Source organism: Nomascus leucogenys, chromosome 19, assembly GCF_006542625.1.
Source record: "Nomascus leucogenys isolate Asia chromosome 19, Asia_NLE_v1, whole genome shotgun sequence".
NCBI classification, from domain to species: Eukaryota; Metazoa; Chordata; class Mammalia; order Primates; family Hylobatidae; genus Nomascus; species Nomascus leucogenys.
This window is the reverse complement of record NC_044399.1, coordinates 16271957-16292241: the sequence shown is the minus strand read 5'-3', so window position 1 is coordinate 16292241 and position 20285 is coordinate 16271957.

Below are 20285 nucleotides of genomic sequence, written 5' to 3'. Positions count from 1 at the left end.
GAGTTAAACTGAGCTTTACAGTTTACAGGTATCCTTCAAAATAATTAGCCTGTAATCATATGGATTTAAATTCACTTAATTTGGTGCTTCACTTAAGTGTCTATAAATGTAACAATTTCTACAATTCACCTTTTCAACAAATCCTTCCTTTAGAACAATTTATTTTACAGAAACCATCAGGAAATCAAATTCTATTAAACCTTATGCAATCCTTTTCATCAACATCATCAAGGCATTATTTATATGTAAACAATTGCACATATTATAAATATTCAGTTTGGTGCTTTGTGACAAATGCATAAACAATGCAACCACTACTGTTTAAGATACAGTATATTTCCATTAGCCCCAAATTTTATTCATCTGCCAGCAATCACCTCTATTCACTGCCTGAGACAACCCTGGCCCGATTTCCAACTCTAGAGATTATTTTTACTGGTTCCAGACTTTCAAGTCAATGGAATCAGATGGTATGTACTCCTTTGTTTCTGATTTCTTTCATGTAATATTATATTTTTGAGACTCATTTATGTTGTTATAGATATCACATAGTCATTCTTCTTATTGCTAAACAGTATTCCACTATATGAATATACCATAGTTTGTTTATTCATTTACCTATTGACCACCATTTCTCTATAGGCCATTTAATGAAAATCTGTTTTCATTTATCTTGGTAAATATCTAGGAGTGAGACCACTGGGTTACATGGTTAGTGTATATTTAACTAACAATTTAAGAAACTATCAAACAGTTTCCAAAATGATTATACCATTTTACATTTCCACCAGCAATGTGTGAAAGTTCTAATTTACTCACATCTTTGCCCACAGATTTTTGTTTATTTTAGTCATTCTGGTATGTATTGTGATATTGCCATTGTGGTTTTAATTTACATTTGCTTAATGATGAATGAATGATTAATGATATACAGCAAGAATTTGCAACTCTATCCATAGGTTGGACCAACTAACATAATTTGTGGGCCTTAGCATAAAATAAAAATGCAGGGCCACTTGTTCAAAAGTTATTAAAGATTTTAAGATGACAATAGCCGCATATTAACAAAACAAGATGCCCTTCATAGTGCAGGGCTCTGTGAGATTGCACAGGTCTCATTTCCTTAAACCTGGCCCTGACTATAAGCCAAACCCATTTCCAGCACCTGTTTCAATATGGCCTGTGATCTTAAAATAATTTTTATAGTTTTGAATAATTTAAAAATTAAAAAATCATATTTTGTGATGCTTGAAAATTAGAAGAAATTCAAATTCCAGCATCCTTAAATAGTTTTACTGAAATGCATCCATGCTCACTCATTTATTACCAACAGCTAGACAATGACAGATTAGTAGTTGAAACAGGAACTGTACTGCCTGCAAAATATAAACTATTTACCACCTTGCCCTTTACATAAAAAGTTTGCCAACTCCTGATACAGGCCATCTTTTCATATGCTCATTTAGCCATGCATGTAGCTTCTTTTGTGAAGTGTCCTTTCAAGTCTTTTGCCTATTTTTTATTGTGTTGGTGTTTAAATTCATTTTATACCAAAAGAAAACAGAACAATTCTTGGAAAGAAAATATATAACAGGAGCTTAGAATACTCATTATGCCACAAAGCAAGTAAGCTATGAAAGACAACTAGAGCTGTGTCAAAAGAACAGATAGCTGATTTAAAGAGGTTCTCACTGCCCCAGTATAGGCTAATTTGAGCACTAAATGAATAATAGATACAACAGATTTAACACATCAAACACATGAAAAAATTCATATGATTATAACCACGTGCATATAAACACACCCACACCTACCCATACAGACAGTAATTCCATTTGTGTAAAAAGCAATCTACCTACAGTATCAAAAAGCAGAGTGGTGCTTCCTTGGGGGCTGGGACAAAGGGAGAGCTGGACTTCAGGAAGCACAGTGAATCTTCTGGCGGTAAGGAAGGTATTCCCTTCTAACTTGCTGGGACTTGACCTTCAAACTCTGCCTCTCCTGTAAATCTTATCAGGCCTTAATTTCCGTTTTAAGGTGGACCTAAAATATACCTTTCTCTTGAATCTGATCCCTGCTCCTTAGGCAAGACCTTTGTGGTATCTCAGCTAAATATCTATGGTGTTCCTGAGGTGTTAAGAGTTTCCGTCCATTCTGGTAGACAAAAACTTTAATGTTCCCTAACTCTGACAAATTGCTAGGCTATCTGTTCCACTTGGAAGTCGGTAGCTGTCACTCTCTGGAAAATGTCATGAAATTTCCCCACATGTATGTGCAGTTCAATCCTTAGCTAAGAATTTGTGAGAAGCCTCCACACAGGCTTTTGGCCCCACCCTCCACCCTGTACAACTCCCCCCTCTACAGTGCCCTGCCCCAGAATCACAGCCATTGTAATTTTTCTAAACTCAGATCTCTACCTCCTCAAATCAGTGAGACCGCCATGCTTTGCTTTTGATCTCTCAATGTTCAGAGAATATGGATTTAAATTCACTTAATTTGGTGCTTCACTGAAGTGTCTATAAATGTAATAACGTCCACAATTCACCTTTTCAACAAATCCTTCCCTATGAACAATTTATTTTACAGAAACCATCAGGAAATCATGCAATCCTTTTCATCAACATCATCAAGGCATTATTTATATGTAAACAAATGCACATATTATAAACATTCAGTTTGGTGCTTTGTGACAAATGCATAAACAATGCAACCACTACCGTTTAAGATAGAGTATATTTCCATTAGCCCCAAATTTTCCTCATCTGCCATCAATCACCTCTACTCACTGCCCTAGACAACCCTGGCCTGATTTCCATCTCTAGAGATTATTATACAGAGTACATACTGTAACATTGTGGGACTCACCTCATGAATTTCTCTTTTCTTACGGGTTAGAGTCTTGCACTGCCTGGTGGTCAATACTGAAAGTGTTACCTTTTCAATTTTGTCTAATTCTATGGTTGTTTACATTGGGAAGGCTAGACTAGTACTAGTTCCATCATAGTGAGAAAAAGTCCCATACAATTGCTTTTATTACTGTATCATAAGGATATGATGTAACTTAAATTTAGGTTTCTACTTTCCAAAGATGTACATAAGCAAAACACACAGATACTATTAGCTGAAGAGTTCTGTACCAATTAATAATATCTTAATGGGTTAGAGTTTTAATAATGTTAATATTTAACCTTCATCATTTATTGGAGGTATTTTTTTCAGCAAGACTGTAAATTAGTGCTGGCAAAAATGTATAGCCCCAAAGCCCTGAGAACAGTTTCACCCTCACTTCCCTCTGACAGCCAACCCACTTCCCTCCAACAGCCAAGACTGGCCCAATCCTGATGGAGGCAGAAGCTGTCTAATGTCAGCACATTTATTTTCCTGCAAATCAGGTAGCATGTATCATTCTTGGAGATCAGGGAGCAGAGAGGTAAGGTTAAGGAAAATCTCAATCAGCTGTTACACTCTCATCTAGTTGAATAAAATATCTCCGGAGCACCCACTTAATGTTCCAGATACTACTAGGTAGGAGCAAATATTCTCAGAAAGAAAGAAAAAGAAAGGAGGATAAAATGAAAGAAAACAAGGAAAGGGAAGGCAAGGGAAGAGAAGGGAAGGAAATGTGTCTCTGTTCTGAAAGATATTATAGTTGTGTAACTGCAGAAGACCTAAATGGTAATTCTATATGATAAGATGAATTACAGAGACATGAGTGAAGCCTTAAGAAAGCTCAGAGAGAAGTCACTGACTGCCTATGCAGAAGGCAAACAGATGAAGGAATATCTAAGTAGATACAAATGCAAGGTACAAATCTGACAGTCAATATTTGTAGACTAATAAAGATATTACTTGCTTTGTTTCTTTGCAATTAACTGTAACTTATCTCTGAAATGACCATCTCTCTTTGGTAGCAGGTAATTTAATTTTACCAATTCAAGAATCATTCAATCGCTTCTGGCTTAATATTCAGTCTCTGGAGGAAACACTCTATTTTCCTCTTCCTCTTCCCTTTTCCTGAGGGTGTGCTTTATGGTGATCTAATTCCTAGGAATTTCCTTTTATTAATTTGTTTAGGTTTGAATAGGGGGCTTGCATATTATCCAGGCATTGAGGGGAAGTTAACTGGTCCTTCACCATCAGCACGCGTCTATGGTGGCATTTTCCAAGATGAACAATCATTCTTCATCTATATTACTGCATTCGTGACAGAGAGGTCTACACTTCTGTTCATTAATTGGTCACTATGTTCATGCAGGTCATTCTCCATCCTCCTTAGCTCTACTCCAGTGCCTGTCCAGGTCAGCTGGGTCACCCTCGAAGACTCAATACCCTTCCCAGGGCACATGCACACAAAAAAGTTTTGATATTCTCGTGCCCCAAAATATGTTCTGTTTGTATTGTGTATAGCTGTCTTTGGTTTTCTTTTGAAGTAGTGGAATAGAGTGATTAACAGTACAAACAATGGAGGAGCCAGTTTTTCTGGATTTAATTCCCAGTCCCACCAAGAATCAGCTGTGTAATCGTCAACTAGTCACCTAATCTCTCTGTGCTTCATTTATCTTATCTATGAAATGATAAGCGTAGTCTGCTTCATCGAGTGTTGAGAATGAAATAAGTTGATATATCCAACATGCTTAGCGCACAGTCTATACAGAGTGGGTGCTTTAATAACACCACAATGGAGACTGGGTTTCAACATAAATTTTGGAGGGGTGACATTTAAATCACTGTAAGACCCATATTCTCTACCTCTGGGGTTCTTATTATATGGATGGTGAGGGGTATTATTTGTTGAAATCATTGATGGTCAAGCGATCTGTTACTTACTGCTGAAATTGCACCTAATAAAGACCCCATCTTGCCCTAGAGAGCTCTAAGATACACTGAGAGGTGAGATTCAGAGGTTCTCCCAGAAGAAGGCAATTACTGTGGTCCTTCTCTCTTGCCCCCCACCCTAATCCTACTTGGTTCACAATCATGTCCCTCAACTACATTCTGCCCCATGATATCTCTCTCAAGTCAGCTTATATTCCTGCAGCATCCTTGGAGATAGACTAAGGTCTTGTGTTTGACCTACATCTGAAGCAAAGGAAGCTTAAGATAATGAGACCACTTGCTCAGACAGCATAAGGAGCATGAAGATGGGCTTTGAGTGAAGTTTTGCTCCTCTTTCTGCCTTGGACACCTGAAGCTAATTTTCTCTGTGAGTTAACTCTCCCAGGTCCCAGATATTTCCCTCATGGTCCCAAGGCAGCTTTATAGAGTCCCCAGGATAAGCCAAGCACAGTGGCTCACACTTGTAATCACAACACTTTGAGAGGCCACTGCGGGTGGATCGCTTGAGCCCAGGAGTTCAAGACCTGCCTGGGTAACAAGGTGAAACCCCATCTCTACAAAAAAATATCCAGGCATGGTGATGCACACATGTAGTTCCAGCTACTCAGGAGGCTGAGGTGGGAGGATTGCTTAAGCCTGGTAGGTTGAGGGTACAGTGAGCCGTGATTGTGCCACTGAACACCAGCCTGGGTAAAAATGTGAGAACTTGTCTCAAAAAGAAAAGAAAAGAAAAATCCCCAGGATATTTTTTCCTCCTTCTCTGCCATCGGGGTTCCTATTTTCTTTTCTCCTGTATTCATGGACTTTTTGCTTGTAACAAAGAGGACAGATTTGATTCTCATTCTTCCTCTCAATAGCAGGGAATTCATGAATTCTTTCAGAGCTTCCAGGAGCCAAGAAAATGAAGTGGGGTACTCATTCACAGAGAAGCATCAGAGCCCAAACAGAGTTAATCTTGGCCTTCACTTCTCAATGCCACCAAGGCAATATAAATGCTCACAGGGGCCAGAATTAGGAACAGCAGATGAAGTTCTGACAGTGGTATCTCAGGCATCAGCAAGCCAGAGGAAATATGCTTGCCACAGGCTGCTAACCAGCAGAATCATGGAGTTGTAATATATCAAAACAATGGCAGGGCCATCATGGGTCTGTGGGTATCATCACCATATTGTCCGCATGGAAGTTCTAGAGCTAGGGATGGCAATTAAATCCAAGGGTCAGCAGTAAGTTAGCAAGGAAGCCAGAAACAGAAAATAGGCTACTGAACAAAGAGATCCAGTGTTCTCTTTGTAATTCCATTCTTAGGCACATTGTACCTGGTATATAGACAATTTTAGACTATGTTAAAATGTGCCCAAGTTCCTGGACAATATGACATTCATCTTTAGTGAGGCCATGGCTCTCATATAACCCAACCCCAAGCATGAGAGGAGAGGATTTATATGGTTTAATAAATCTGTAGAGGAAAAAGACTAATTTTCCTCTACCCGAAGGACACTCAGAGACCATAAGGTATTTGGACAGCAAGTTCTTCTTCACTCAAGGATCCTAGGCAGTTCTGAAAGCAGATGTACCCTCAGCCTCCTGACATCTCAATGTATTATCACCCAAATCTGCACCAGCAGCACAGGAGCCAGTGGGAGGATAAAGTTTGAATGTGGAGTAATGAGCTTTGGGGTCAGGGCCCAACAATCTAATTGTGGTCTTATTGCTAATTCACAGTGTGGCTACAGAGAATTCTACATGTCTCTCTTCTGAATAGATTCATTGGTGAAACAAATATAAAATCCTTTATTGATCAGACACAAGGAATCAGGCAAGATAAACTTTTGTCCTGGTAATGTGATAATGTCTCAATTTCCACAGGCCTGGATACCTAATTCTGTGTGTTTCAGGAAAATGGAAACTTGAGCTAGGGAAGGGAATGACTTTGCTGATACAGCCCCTGTCGGGACATCCTGATGTTAATCCTCTAAGGTCATTTCTATGTCTTCATAATTCCAATATGCTCTGCAAACATCCCTACTTCACTCTGCCCCAAGCTTTCACCAGTCAACTCTCAGGTGGTGAGGACAGGCATGCTGATATTCTGATGGAAGAGACCCAGTCAGACCAGGGAAAATTCCCAAGTCCACAACCATGTCTAGAAGTAAAGTGACCATCTCTTTCTCATTTTCCAGGGGCATTCCCAGTTTTCAAACTAAAAACTCTCCATCATGGGAAACCTCTCAGTGTCAGAAAAATGGAAATAATTGGTCACTATTATTGTATTAGTCTGTTCTCACACTGCTATAAAGAACTACCCAAGACTGGGTAACTTATGAAGAAAAGAAGTTAATTGATTCACAGTTCCACAGGCTTAGAGGGAAGCATGACTAGGAGGCCTCAGAAAACATAATCATGGCAGGAAGTGAAGAGGAAGCAGGCACTTTCTTCACATGGTGGCAGGAGAGAGCAAAGGGGAAAGTGCCACACACTTTTAAACCATCATATCTCATGAGAACTCACTCACTATCATGAGAACAGCAAGGGAGAAATCTCCCCATGATCCAATCACCTCCCATCAGGTCCTTTCTCTAATCAGACATGATATTTGGGCAGAGACACAAATCCAAACCATATCATTCTGTCCCTGTCCCCTCCCAAATCTCATGTCCCTCTCACATTTCAAAACACAATCCTGTCTTCCCAACAGTCCCCCAAAGTCTTAACTCATTTCAGCATTAACTCAAAAGTCCAAATTCAAAGTCTCATCTGAGACAATGCACGTCCTTTATGCCTGTAAAATAAAAAGCAAGTTAGTTAGTTCCTAGATACAGTGGGAGTACATGCATTGGGTAAATTCTCCCCTTCCAAAAGGAAGAAATAGGCCAAAACAAAGGGGCTACAGGCCCCAAGTAAGTCTGAAACCCAGCAGGGCAGTCATTAAATCTTAAAGCTCCAAAATAAGCTCCTTTGACTCCATGTCTCACATCCAGGCATGCTGATGCAAGATGTGGGTTCCCAAGGCCTTGGCCAGTTCTGCATCTGTGGCTCTGCGAAGTATAGCCCCTTTGGCTGGTTTCACGGGCTGGCATTAAGTGTCTGCAGCCTTTCCAGGAGCACAGTTCAAGCTGTTAGTGGATCTATTTTACCATTCTAGAGTCTGGAAGACAGCAGCCCTCTTCTCACAGCTACACTAGGCAGTTCCCCAATGAATACTCTATGAGCACTCCAACCCCGCATTTTCCCTTTGCACTGCTCTAGTAGAGGTTCTCCATGAGGGCTCCACCCCAGTGGCAGACTTTTACCTGGACATCCGAGCATTTCCATACATCCTCAGAAATCTAGTCAGAGGTTCCCAAATCTTAACTCTTGTCTTCTCTACACCCACAAGCTCAAAACCATGTGGAAGACACCAAGGCTTGGAGCTTGAACACTTTGAAGCCACAGCCCAAGCTAAACCTTGGCCCCTTTTAGCCACAGCTGGAGCTAAAGATGAAAACAAAGATGGGATATCAGAGAACAAGAGAGTATGTGTGACTCCCCAAGGTCAGACAGAGCATCCATTTTGAGGTCAAAAACAGATATCTGGGTTCAGTGAATGTCCTGGGTTCTGTTTAGGGACTTAGCAACTCTTTTCCCTTAGGTGATGATAATCACAGGAGGTGGTGCCAATTGCAGTTGAAGCTCAGAGGGTGGTGGCAGGGACCAGAGTATGGAGTCAGTTAGAAGTGGTCCTTCCTCGACAACTGTCTCCACATTTTCCCATTCCTCCTCTCGTTTTCCCCATCTCTTGCTTTTTTTTTTCCTCTTCTTCTTCTTCAGTCTCCTCCTTCCCCCCTCCTTTTCCTCCTCCTTTTCTTCTCTTTCTCCCCCTTCTCCTCCTCCTTCTTCTTTTTCTTCATCACCACCGCCAGCTCCAGATGGTCTCAGGTCCACCTTCTTTACTTCAACCCTGCCTCACTGCCCACACCCATCTACCGGAATTATCCAATGCCTTCATATTATTCCTGGACCACAGGGCTAACAATAATTCCCAGCAGGGGGCACTCACATTAGTATGAGTCATAATACTAAATAATTCAGTTTAGGCATAATTTAGTATCAACGTCAACCCCTGGTTTTCACCCCTCAGGATTCCCACATTGAGCTTCACCTCCCCCAAGGAAGACAGTGAATGTCTTTAGGGGAGGAACATCAGATTTCAGAAAACAGATGAGAAAATACCATCTGAGGATGGACATCGCCACCACACCAGTGAGACCCCTTGAAGGTGAACATTTCTGCAATGATCTCAAAAGCACTGAAGTTTGTTTGAAGTTGGGAAAGGAGAGCAAAATATTGGCTTCTGGCTTCCTTTTCCTGTTTTGGAACATCTATTACATGCTTTATGCCAGGTGGAAAAATAGGAATATTGCATGATGCCAGGCCATCTATGAACAGCCAGACCCCTGAGAAGAACTGGCTTCATCTATCATTTTCTAACTCTCCTGCCTCATGTTCAGCCAAGAGAGGCTAGAAACTAGTATTTTGCTTTTATTCAGCATTGTTTGAAAGCAAATGATACTCCTATCCAGAAAAAAAAAGCAAAAAACAAGATGGATATTAGAAATATGGTCTCAGTCTTGGTGACAGACTATCACTTAGTGTTTCCAGAATAACGGGCAATCATGACAAAAATAATAACTATAGTTGATTAAATATTTAATATTTAATAAATATTTACTTAAGATGTAGACATACTAACTTAACATTCATAGTCTCTACAAACACTATGTGTGTTTAACCTTGTTTTATGGATTTTTTAAAGTGAGTATTGGAGAAGTTTAATTACTTATATCAAACCATGTGGTTTTATTTTCTATTTTTTGGCATTAAAATTTAGATCATATTTAGTGTGATCCTTTGCATTACTGATCAGCAAATATTCACTACTCTGCCTCCGGGGCTCAGAAATCCAATGTTTTCCCACCCAGATCTATGAGATCGTTGAAACTTGAGACTAGTTTTTGGTCTCTTGACTTCTGCTTTTTGCTTGGTTTCCAGATCTCTTGCCCCTGTGCAGTTTGAGATGGCCTGTCTTTTGGATCTTGGCCCCCTCAAGTTCCAGCTGCTTTGATAAACCTGAGTTCCACTTCTGTTTCTCCCACCCGGCGAGACTGCAGAAAGATCTATGCCATGATTTTCTCTTTGTCTTTGGTGCTCTATATTGAAAATCAGTGAGTAACCAAAGGAGAAGTGATAGAGAAGGTCTAGCTCATGCAATGTTTATCTTCTCTCCACATTATTGGTCCAATGGTTGCTTTCTTTGCTCTCTGATATTGAGCAGTTATTTTTTGTTCTATTTTTATATTTTTTCTTAGCAGATGGATCGATCTGGCAAAAGATTTTCTGTTAGAATCAGAAACAGAAGACTCAGATTCCATTTTAAATGCATCAGTTTTGAGTCACATTAAATTAATATTTTTAAGAATCTTAAGAAATATTGTTAGTCTGCCTTCTAGGAGTATTGAAGGAAATTTTATTTCAAATTGCCATGAATAGAATACTTGTTTTCTACTCCACTTATAACACTGGACTCAATGATTATTGTTACTTTTTAAATTTATTTTATAAAAATTATATCTTATTTTATTAATTTTTGTTATATGACCTTTAATTCATAGATTATTTATCTGTGATTTTTAGCTTTTGTTTCTAAATGTTGGGTAATTCTTCATTATTCCTTGTTAAGTATTAAAATTCACAACTTGATAAAACTTCTATAACTTTTTGTTCTCTAGTCTATCTCTTATTTCACTTCCCTTATTATTTTTGCCACGAGAATCCTATAACATGGAAAACTCAGATGCATTTATTAATACTGAATTGTCCCCCAAATCTGTGTTAGAATAAATGACAGAACACAAGCGTGACATATCATCAGTCAGTATCGACAATTAGCAGTTCAATATTTCAAGGACTTATCCTAATGGACCTTAGCATTGCTGAACTATGTAGCCTGTCTTTATTACAGAACTGTCTGTGAGAACAAAAGCCTGGAAACAAGTTTCCATCTTTGTCTATCAAAATGGCACTAATTGAACAAACCAGTCTTATTACAGGAAGGAAACGAGAAATATCTGCAGTTCTTGTTAGGTAGTGATCTCCAAAAACTATTTTAAAGGAAAGTATCAATACAAAAGGCGAGAAACCATGTGAATAGTATTCTAATAGTAACTTAAAGACAGAAAGATATTGATGTATCTGCTCACATGTGTTAAACTATAAATTTTAAAAAATGACTTATAACAGGAGAAAGAAGGACATGGGTAGAATGAAAGAGGCAAGAGGAATGAAACATAGATTTCCTTGAATATAGCTTGCTTTGTAGATTAGATTTTGAAGCAATGAGGACACTTTACATAATAATAAAAAGTTAAATTTATAAAATGCTAACCCTAAATATTTTTTAAAAAGAATAAGTGAACTAAATATGTTTCCAGTTGGTAGGATAAATGTGTGTTTAACAAGAAAGTATTTCATGCAAATTTAAAACGTAAGAATTTGTCTGAACTTTCCTAGTGGGATATACCTTAAGGGAAAAAAATCTAAAAAAAAATTTTTTTTTAATTTAGCATCCATATTGGTACATGGTAGTATCATTATTTCTCTTCACAGGAGTAGTTCAACTAACAAAGGAAAAGTAATAATAGAATTAAAAATTAAAATATCACCATTTTACAACTCCTAATTAATGAATCTAGGCATTATTTTTCAAAGCCACTAACAACAAAACAGAGTCATCAGACATTATGCACCTCCAGATGAAAAACACAACACCTCTTATGAAAGGTTCTTAGAAAAAAATAAACGTTCAAATCCAAATATTAATCCTCTAAACCTAGCTGCAGGTTTATAAAAGAAGCCAGGAAATTGAGATCTATGTTTAACATATCACAGGGTAATCTAATCAATAAATAGGAAACCATAAGACAAATGGTCTAGTTTCATCAAAAAATAAATTGCAAAGGAAAAAAATAGTGATGGGTAGCGAATCTACAGATTAAAAAAGACTTACAAATTCAATCAACCAACTGAAATGTGTGGGCCTTCACTGGATCATGAGTAAAACAATCTATAAGCAAAACAAAATATTTATGTCAATTATGAGACAATGAGAAATTAGAATATTAACTGCATATTTGATGACATTAGGGAATTATTGTTATTTCTTAAAGAAAAGTATTTTGTAGGCATTATAGATCAAATATAGAATATTCAGTTAAACTTGAATTTCAAATAAACAACATATAAGTTTCTTGTATAAGTACATTTCATGCAATATATCCTGTGTTTTTCATCTGCTAAATCTACAATTCTAGTATTATGGGTATATTGAAAATATAGTCTTTATTTTTACACATATATGTGCATATATACATATATACTTTATACATATATACGGTAATATTTAAAAACAAATAATATGATGTCTGGATTTGTTTGTATATACGTATACACACACTCACATATGTATACAGAAATATTTAAAAATAAATAATATGATGTCTGGATTTGCTTTTAAGATGACTTGGAGGCAATGAAACACATGAGGGTATAGGTAAAACAAGGTTAACCATTCACTGCTAACTGTTAAATATGAGAGAGGTATGAGGGAGGCAGGTTCATTATATTATTCTGTTTGTGTGCCTGTTTCCAATTATTCAAAATAAAATATTTTAAAAATTGTAACCTGAATATTTCCAGGCCTCACCAGCACGTGTACACAAGTAAGACACGATAACATCAGTTCCCATGTTACAATGTTTTTGAATTTCCACCTGAATTATATTGGAATCCTGACTCAAAGCCTTCCATATTTATTTTAGTTTCTTCAGGAATGTTTCACACGTGCTTAGGTAGTTCCAATCGTCCCTTTTCAGGGAAGCAAACACCTCTCTTGGCTGCTGGCGCCATCTACCAGGGACTTCCTGGGCTTCCTGGGCTCTCCAGATGTCAAAGCTGCATTCTAGAATCTGGAGGAAGGGATTGGGAGGGGCTGTCATCTGACTCTCTGTCCTACTTTTCAGTGTGGGTCCTGAAGCAGCTTCCCTGGGACCCAGAGTCTCAAAAAGTCATAAAACAGCCCAGTTAGCTCCTAGACTCACTGCTTTCTTTAATGAAACAAAACAAACGATAAAAAAAATCAGCCCTGCAAGCTAAGGAGGAAGCAAACGAAAGTTCTATTCCTCCATTGCTCTGCCTTTCCTCTGTGGCCCCCTGCACCTTTCATCCCCCTCCTGCCCCAGTCCCTATCCTGCAGCTAGTCCTGAACTAAGGTCTTTGGGGAGGGTTATTGCATATGAGGAGGTGATTACACTGCTCTGACTTTATTATTTTTCAGCTGGAGAAACTGAAGCCCAGAAAGAGGGCAGTGATATGTCCAGGAAACACCATGCCTCAGAGGCTGAGCTGGGAGTTGGAAGCTAAACCGATTCTAAACTCTAAACACTTTCCCCAGTAGCTATCAGGCACTGGGGAAAGCAAGGTGGTCTTCTCCTTGGGAATTTTCCTATACACAATTGAAGCAAAATGAAAGTGCTCCTAGAAAGGCAAAATTCCAGCACCTGAAGCAAATCCAATTGCTTTACTGGCTCGTGGCACTGAATCTGGCATGTTTTGTTGATAAAGGGAGGTAATAGAACAGATCTCTCGAACTTGCTTTCCAAGGGCAGGTGAGATGATACTGAGTTCCCTATGAACTGGAGTCCTGGACATTACATCCAAATTAGTACTTCTGTGCACCATTATCCACAAGTGGACTCCTGAACAGGAACCCCAGGGCAAGCCTTAATCATCCAGGACATTTCAAGCTGGGACATGCTCAACAATTACATGTTTAGTTATCTTTGTGGAAAAAGAGCAAAGAAGTTGAGAGAGGCAAGGTAAGAAATGTATATGCTTAATATGTAGCAAACACTTAGTATGAGACAAGGAATTTTTAATGTTTTGCACGCTTTATCTTATAAAATACTATGCAGTCCTCATTTTACAAATCAGGAAACCGAGATTTAAAGAAGTTAACACACTTCTCACCAAACAAAAAAAAGCACTTTCTCAATCAATATCTCATGTCTTCATGAAGCAGATTAGAGATGAAGAGATTATTGTCCCCATTTAAAGATATCCACAAAAGGTATTAACTAAGGGAGGTTACTCAGAAATATTAAAGGATGTGTAGGCCTATAGATAAGGTCTCCTCGTTGCTGGCCAGCATCATGATGTGTCTGCAATTCCACCTTACACCCACTGCAGTTAGGTCATCTTGTAACTGGGCTGCAACAACCTCCCATTGCCATTTTACAGACAACTGCCTTAAAACACTCTCCTTCCAAGCTCTGATTTCAGCATAAGCCCTGCTCAGAGTTGAATATATTTTCCTAAATGTTAACTAAAAGACACATACTACTCATAGAAATGGATTCTGACATTCATCTTTCTGCTTAAGATGAACTTATGCTCAAAATGACCCCCATGGTCCCTCTCAGATGATTAAGAAGGTGTGTGCTTCTGAATGGAACGGTGCAAATATGGGCATACCTCCTTTCACTCTGCTTCACTTTATTGTATTTCACAGGTACTGTGTTTTTTACAAATTGAAGGTTTGTGGCACCCCTGCATTGAGCAAACCCTTGGGTGTCATTTTTCCATTAGCATATGCTCATCTTGTGTCTCTGTGTCACATTTTAATAATTCTTGCAATATTTTAAGCTTTCTCATCATTATTATATCTGTTATGATGATTTATGATCAGTGACTTTTGACACTACTATTGTAATTGTTTTCGGCATCCATGAACTGTGCCCATACAAGACAGCAAACTTAACTGATTAATCTTGTGTGTGTTCAACCAGCTATTTCCTGTCTCTTTCCCTCTCCTTAACCCCTTTCTAGTCCCTGAGACACAATATTGAAATCAGTCCAATTAATAATCCTAAAGTGGTGCTGAGTGCAGTGACTCAATCCTGTAATCCCAGCACTTTGGGAGGCCGAGGCAGGCAGACAGCCTGAGGTCAGGAGTTTGAGACCAGCCTGGCCAGTATGGTAAAGCCCTGTCGCTACTAAAAATACAAAAATTAGCCAGGCATGGGAGACGGGAACCCAGGAGGTCGAGGTTGCAGTGAGCCGAGATCGCATCACTGCACTCCACCCTTGCTGACAGAGCGAGACTCCATCTCAAATAATAATAATAATAATAATAATAATCCTACAATGGCCAATCAGGGTTTGAATGAAAGAAAGGGTCATGTCTCTCCCTTTAAATCAAAAGCTAGAAATGATTAAGATTAGTGAGGAAGGCATGTCAAAAGGTAAGACAGGCCAAACACTAAGCCAAAATGTGAATGTAAAGGAAAAGTTTGTGAAGGAAATTAAAAGTGTTACTTCAGTGAATACACGAATAATAAGAAAGTGAAACAGGCTATTGCTGATGTGGTGAAAGTGTCAGTGGTTTGGATAGATGAAACCCGCTACACATTTCCTTAAACCAAAGCCTAATCCAGAACAAAGTCCTAACTCTTTTCAATTCTGTGAAGGCTGAGAGAGGTGAAGAAGCTGCAGGAGAAAAGTTTATAGCCAGCAGTTTGGTTCATTAGATTTAAGGCTTCATAAGAAGCCATCTTTGTAACATAAATGTACAAGGCAGAGCAGCAAGTGCTGATGGAGAAGGAGCAGCAAGTTTTCCAGAAGATTCAGCTGAGATCACTGATGAGAGTGGCTACACTAAACAACATATTTTCACTGAAAAAAAGATCCAGCCATCTCTTAGAAGAAGATGCTATCTAGGATCTATATAGCTAGAGAGAAGGAGTCAAATTCCTGGCTTCAAATCTTCAAAGCACAAGCTGATTCTCTTATTTGGGGCTAATGCAGCTGGTAACTTTAAGTTGAAGCCAATATTCATTTACATTTGGAAAATCCCAGAGCTCATAAGAATGATGCTAGATAAATTCCGCCTGTGCCCTATAAATGGAACAACAAAGCTCAGATGACAGCACATCTGTTTACATCAGTTTACTGGATATTTTAAGCTCACTGTTGAGACCTACTACTCAGGAAAAAAAAATTCTTTTAAAAATATTACTGCTCATTGACAATGCACCTGGTCACTCAAGAGCATCAATAGAGGTCTGCAAGGAGATTAATGTTGTTTTCATGCCTGCTAACAGAAGATCCATTCTGCAGTCCATGGATCAAGGAGTAATTTCAACTTGCGAGTCATATTACATAAGAAACACATTTCATAAGGCTATAGCTGCCATACATAGGTATTCCTCTCATGGATCTGAGCAAAGTAAATTGAAAACCTTGTGGAAAGGATTCGCCATTCTAGATGCCATTAAGAACATTTGCAATACATGGGAGGAGGTCAAAATATCAACATTAACAGGAGTTTGGAAGAAGTTGATTCCAATCCTCATGGATGACTTTGAGGTGATAAAGACTTCAGTGGAAGAAGTAATTGCAGATGGGGTAGAAATATCAAGAGAACTAAAATTAGAAGTAGAGTCTAAATATGTGAATTGATTGTTGCAATCTCATGATAAAGCTTTAACAGATAAGAAGTTGCTTCTTATGGATGTGCAAAGCAAATTTTCTTGAGCTGGAATCTACTCTGGATGAAGGTATTGTTAATATTGTTGACATGTTCACAGGAGATATCAAAAGATATAGAATATTAGGTAAACTTAATTGATAAAGCAACAACAGTATTTGAGTGAATTGACTCCAATTTTGAAAGAAGTTCAACTGTGGGTAAAATGCTATCAAACAGCATCACATGCTCTAGAGAAATCTTTTGTGAAAGGAAGAGTTATCCATTTGTCAAACTTCATTGTTGTCTTTTTAATAAATTGCCACAGCTGTCCCAACCTTTAGCAACAGCCACCCTGGTTAGTCAGGCAAGATCCTCCACCAGCAAAAAGATAAAAACTTGCTGAAGACTCAGATGATTTTTAGCATTTTTAGCATTAAAGTGTTTATTAATTAAGATACATGCATTGTTTTTATAGATAACATTATTTCACACTTCATGGACTATAGTATAGTGTAAACATAACTTTTATATGTACTGGGAAACCAAAAAAATTCATGTGACTTCCTTTATTGCAAAATTTGCTTTGCTGTCATGTTCTGGAACCCAGTTCCCAACATTTCTGAGGTATGCCTGTACATATTTGAAACTTTAACAATGGATTTGTAATTCTACTGCAAGTAGAACTATTTTCCTCCTTACTGCTAGTAGAATTGGAGGTATTTTCTATCTTTGCAAGTTAGAACAGGTAAACCAAGGTTGATGAATCAATATCATCACTCACTCCTTCCCAGAATCCTTAGGACCACAAACTTTTTCTCATATAAAACAAATATTTCATAATATAGATTTTTGTATTGACAAAGTCAGAAAACAGTTTTGGCCTTTATATGAAAGGAATGCACTTTGTTAGTATCACCTGTGAGTGTTTGTGCATTAGAGGAAGAGAGCCTTGGATACTCCACTGCAGCAGCACCTACAACACAAAGAACGCCAAATACATCAATACTTTCAGGCATGTCTAGCATCTTATACCTAACAGACTGGCACACAGCACATGCTCCATCTATTATTCTAGAAAGAAGAAAGGAAGAAAGGAGAGAAAGAAAGGAAGGAAGGACGGAAGGAAGAAGAGAGGAAAGGAAGAAAGAAAAAATGAAGGAAGGAAAGAAGGAAGATATTAAGAAAAACTGCATTTTGAGATAAAATAGTGCATAAGTTAAATGAAAAGATACTTATTAAAGCAAATAAACAACAACAACCAAAACTACCTAGAAATAAGTGCACTACTAAAAGAGATAAACACATCAAAATAACTGAAACCTTAAGGTTTATAAAAATTAGATTCGGATTTCAAGATTGCCTAAAGGATGAAAAATGCCACAGAGTCTGATTCCCTCAGGACTCCTTTGTAAAAATGTATGGGGCTTAATCTCAGCCTTTATATAATTTTATTTCATATAAATGTATATTTTAGTTATATTTAATTCCATTTGGGGGATAAATGTCAAAATGTCAGGTTGTTCTATAGTTAATAATGTGGCAAACTAGTGTTATTTTCTCTGGTAACTCTCTATGAAACACATACATGAAAACACAAACATGCATACAGATACACACCACCACCACTACCACCACCTCCATCGCCAAGTTATTTATGAAGAACAGAATGGCGCATAAAGGCTTAAAAGTTTGAAAAGTCAGACCAATGCTTCCTGGACCTTCACTTGCTAGTCTAAGTTCTCATTTGCAAAATTGGGAACATGATAAAACCAGCCAAATTTTCCCATACAGCTGATATTTAAGGTCTTTTTGAATTAACATTGTGATTGACCCTCCTGGTCCTAAAGCTTGAAATGTATATTTGTCTTATCTGAGTCCCTTTTTCAGGAAACTGACCCTCTGGCCTCCCAGGCAGCATAAACGAACTGAAACTCACCAGATCACCACATCCAGACAATGAGATGCCAAACCCCTTGTTTGTCATGATTGCTTCCTTACCTTTTGCTAATTCCTGTTTTCCTGCATAGCTACATTCCTTCCCTGCTATATAAACTCCAAACTTTAGTTAGTTGAGGAGACAGATTTAAGGCTTCTCTCTGGTCTTCTCAGCTAATGTCATCCAATTAAAGCTTTTCTTCCCTGGCGATACTCGCTGTCTCTTTGATTGGCTTCCTGTGTGGCAAGCAACAAGACCCAGACCAATCCCTTAGCATCAATGCAGAATATTTATGTTACAAGAAAGTTATAAGGAAATATTTATTAATTCTACAAATAGACACAAGTTGCATCCTCTACACCAGGCGCCCTGCTAGGAGCTTAGGTGCAGACACAAGATCCCTATCTTTTAGGAATTTACCTTCCAGATGGGAAATACACTAAGAAAAAGACAACAAATAAATGCTGTAATGCTCTGAACAAAAATTTTAAAAGTATTGATAGAAAATAATTGGAAGGACTACTTTAGACAGTAGTGTCATGAAAATCCTCTTAGATGTCATTGAATCTGAAACCTTAGATGTGAGGAGGCACCATGGAGGAACGACAGATTCAGGCAGGGAGAATGGTGTACACCAAGGCCCTAGGAATAGTGAGTTCCAGACAAGGGCCAGGGTACTGAAGAGCAGAAGGCAAGGAGAAGGAGCACGAGGTGAGTTAGAAAAAGGAGTCAAAGTCAGACCATGCAGGCCTTTAGATCCTAGAAGAGTATGCACTTTATTGTAAGGGCAAAACAAGGCTGTAAGAAGTATCAAGCCTGAGAATGACTTTTTCTGACCTACATTTTTTAATAATCTAGCTTCTGTCTGGAGTATGAACAGCAGAGGAGCAAGAAAAACAGCGAAAAGATGAGTTAGGAGGCAAATCATATCAGGTTAGAAAGAGAAGGTAGGGCCATGAGCTAGGACAGTAGCACTGGAGCAGAGAGATGCTCATATTTTTCATATGCAGCATTTTGGATATAAGACAGGCAGGTCTTTTGGGTATAGGATAAACAGAACTTGATGAAAGATTGGGTACCAGGGGTAAATGAAAGAGAGAATTCTAGGCTGCCCCCCAAATCCTGCTTTAGTGGATAATCTGGCCATTTACTGAGAAGAAGACTTGAGGAAAAACAGGTTATGGGTGCAAATAAGATAATGCATACCTTGTATGGAAAGCACTTAGCACCGTTCCTGACATGTAATATGCTTGGCAGCACTAAAAGAAAATGTTCCTATTGTCTGATAATTCAAGCCTATTAGTTTCCCTTGACAACCCATTATAATTTAAATAAAATTTTCCAAAAGCATTTTCAGTTTCCTGTTTCTCTTCACGTTTCAATAATTAAATGTTCAAGTTCTGTATATTTTTTATCTTAAAATCCCATGTGGTAATGAAGGCAAAGATTCTCATCACTGTCCCTCTCTTCTCATCTTAAATAAACACGGCACACTACAGTGATTATTGTGATTCACTCTTTCCAGCTATTCTTCCCTTTCTGAGACTACAGTAAACCTCTTTGGTCATCTGTAACAAAAGTGCCACCCAAGCCATGACTGTGGAGACAAAGGCCTATCTAGTCCAATGACCTATGACTGGGGAGGCCCAGAATTGAACAATAGAAGTCACCAGCATATACAGGGAAATTGCCACAGGTTGGGTACTGTGCAGCAATCACTTTACAAGAAATGTAGCCTCTGGAATGGGCAAGTTATGCATTACATAACTCCAAGGGATATTACAGTCCTTATAGATTTATATAGTTATAAAAATTTTCCAGCAGAGGATAGTAAAAAGTGTTTAAAAGGGGGAATCTTTGCTACAATGTGAAAGATTTCTGTTGGCTTAGGGATTGGGCATGCAATCTCTTATTAAAGACTTACAACTATTCAGTGAGATGGGTTCTATTGTT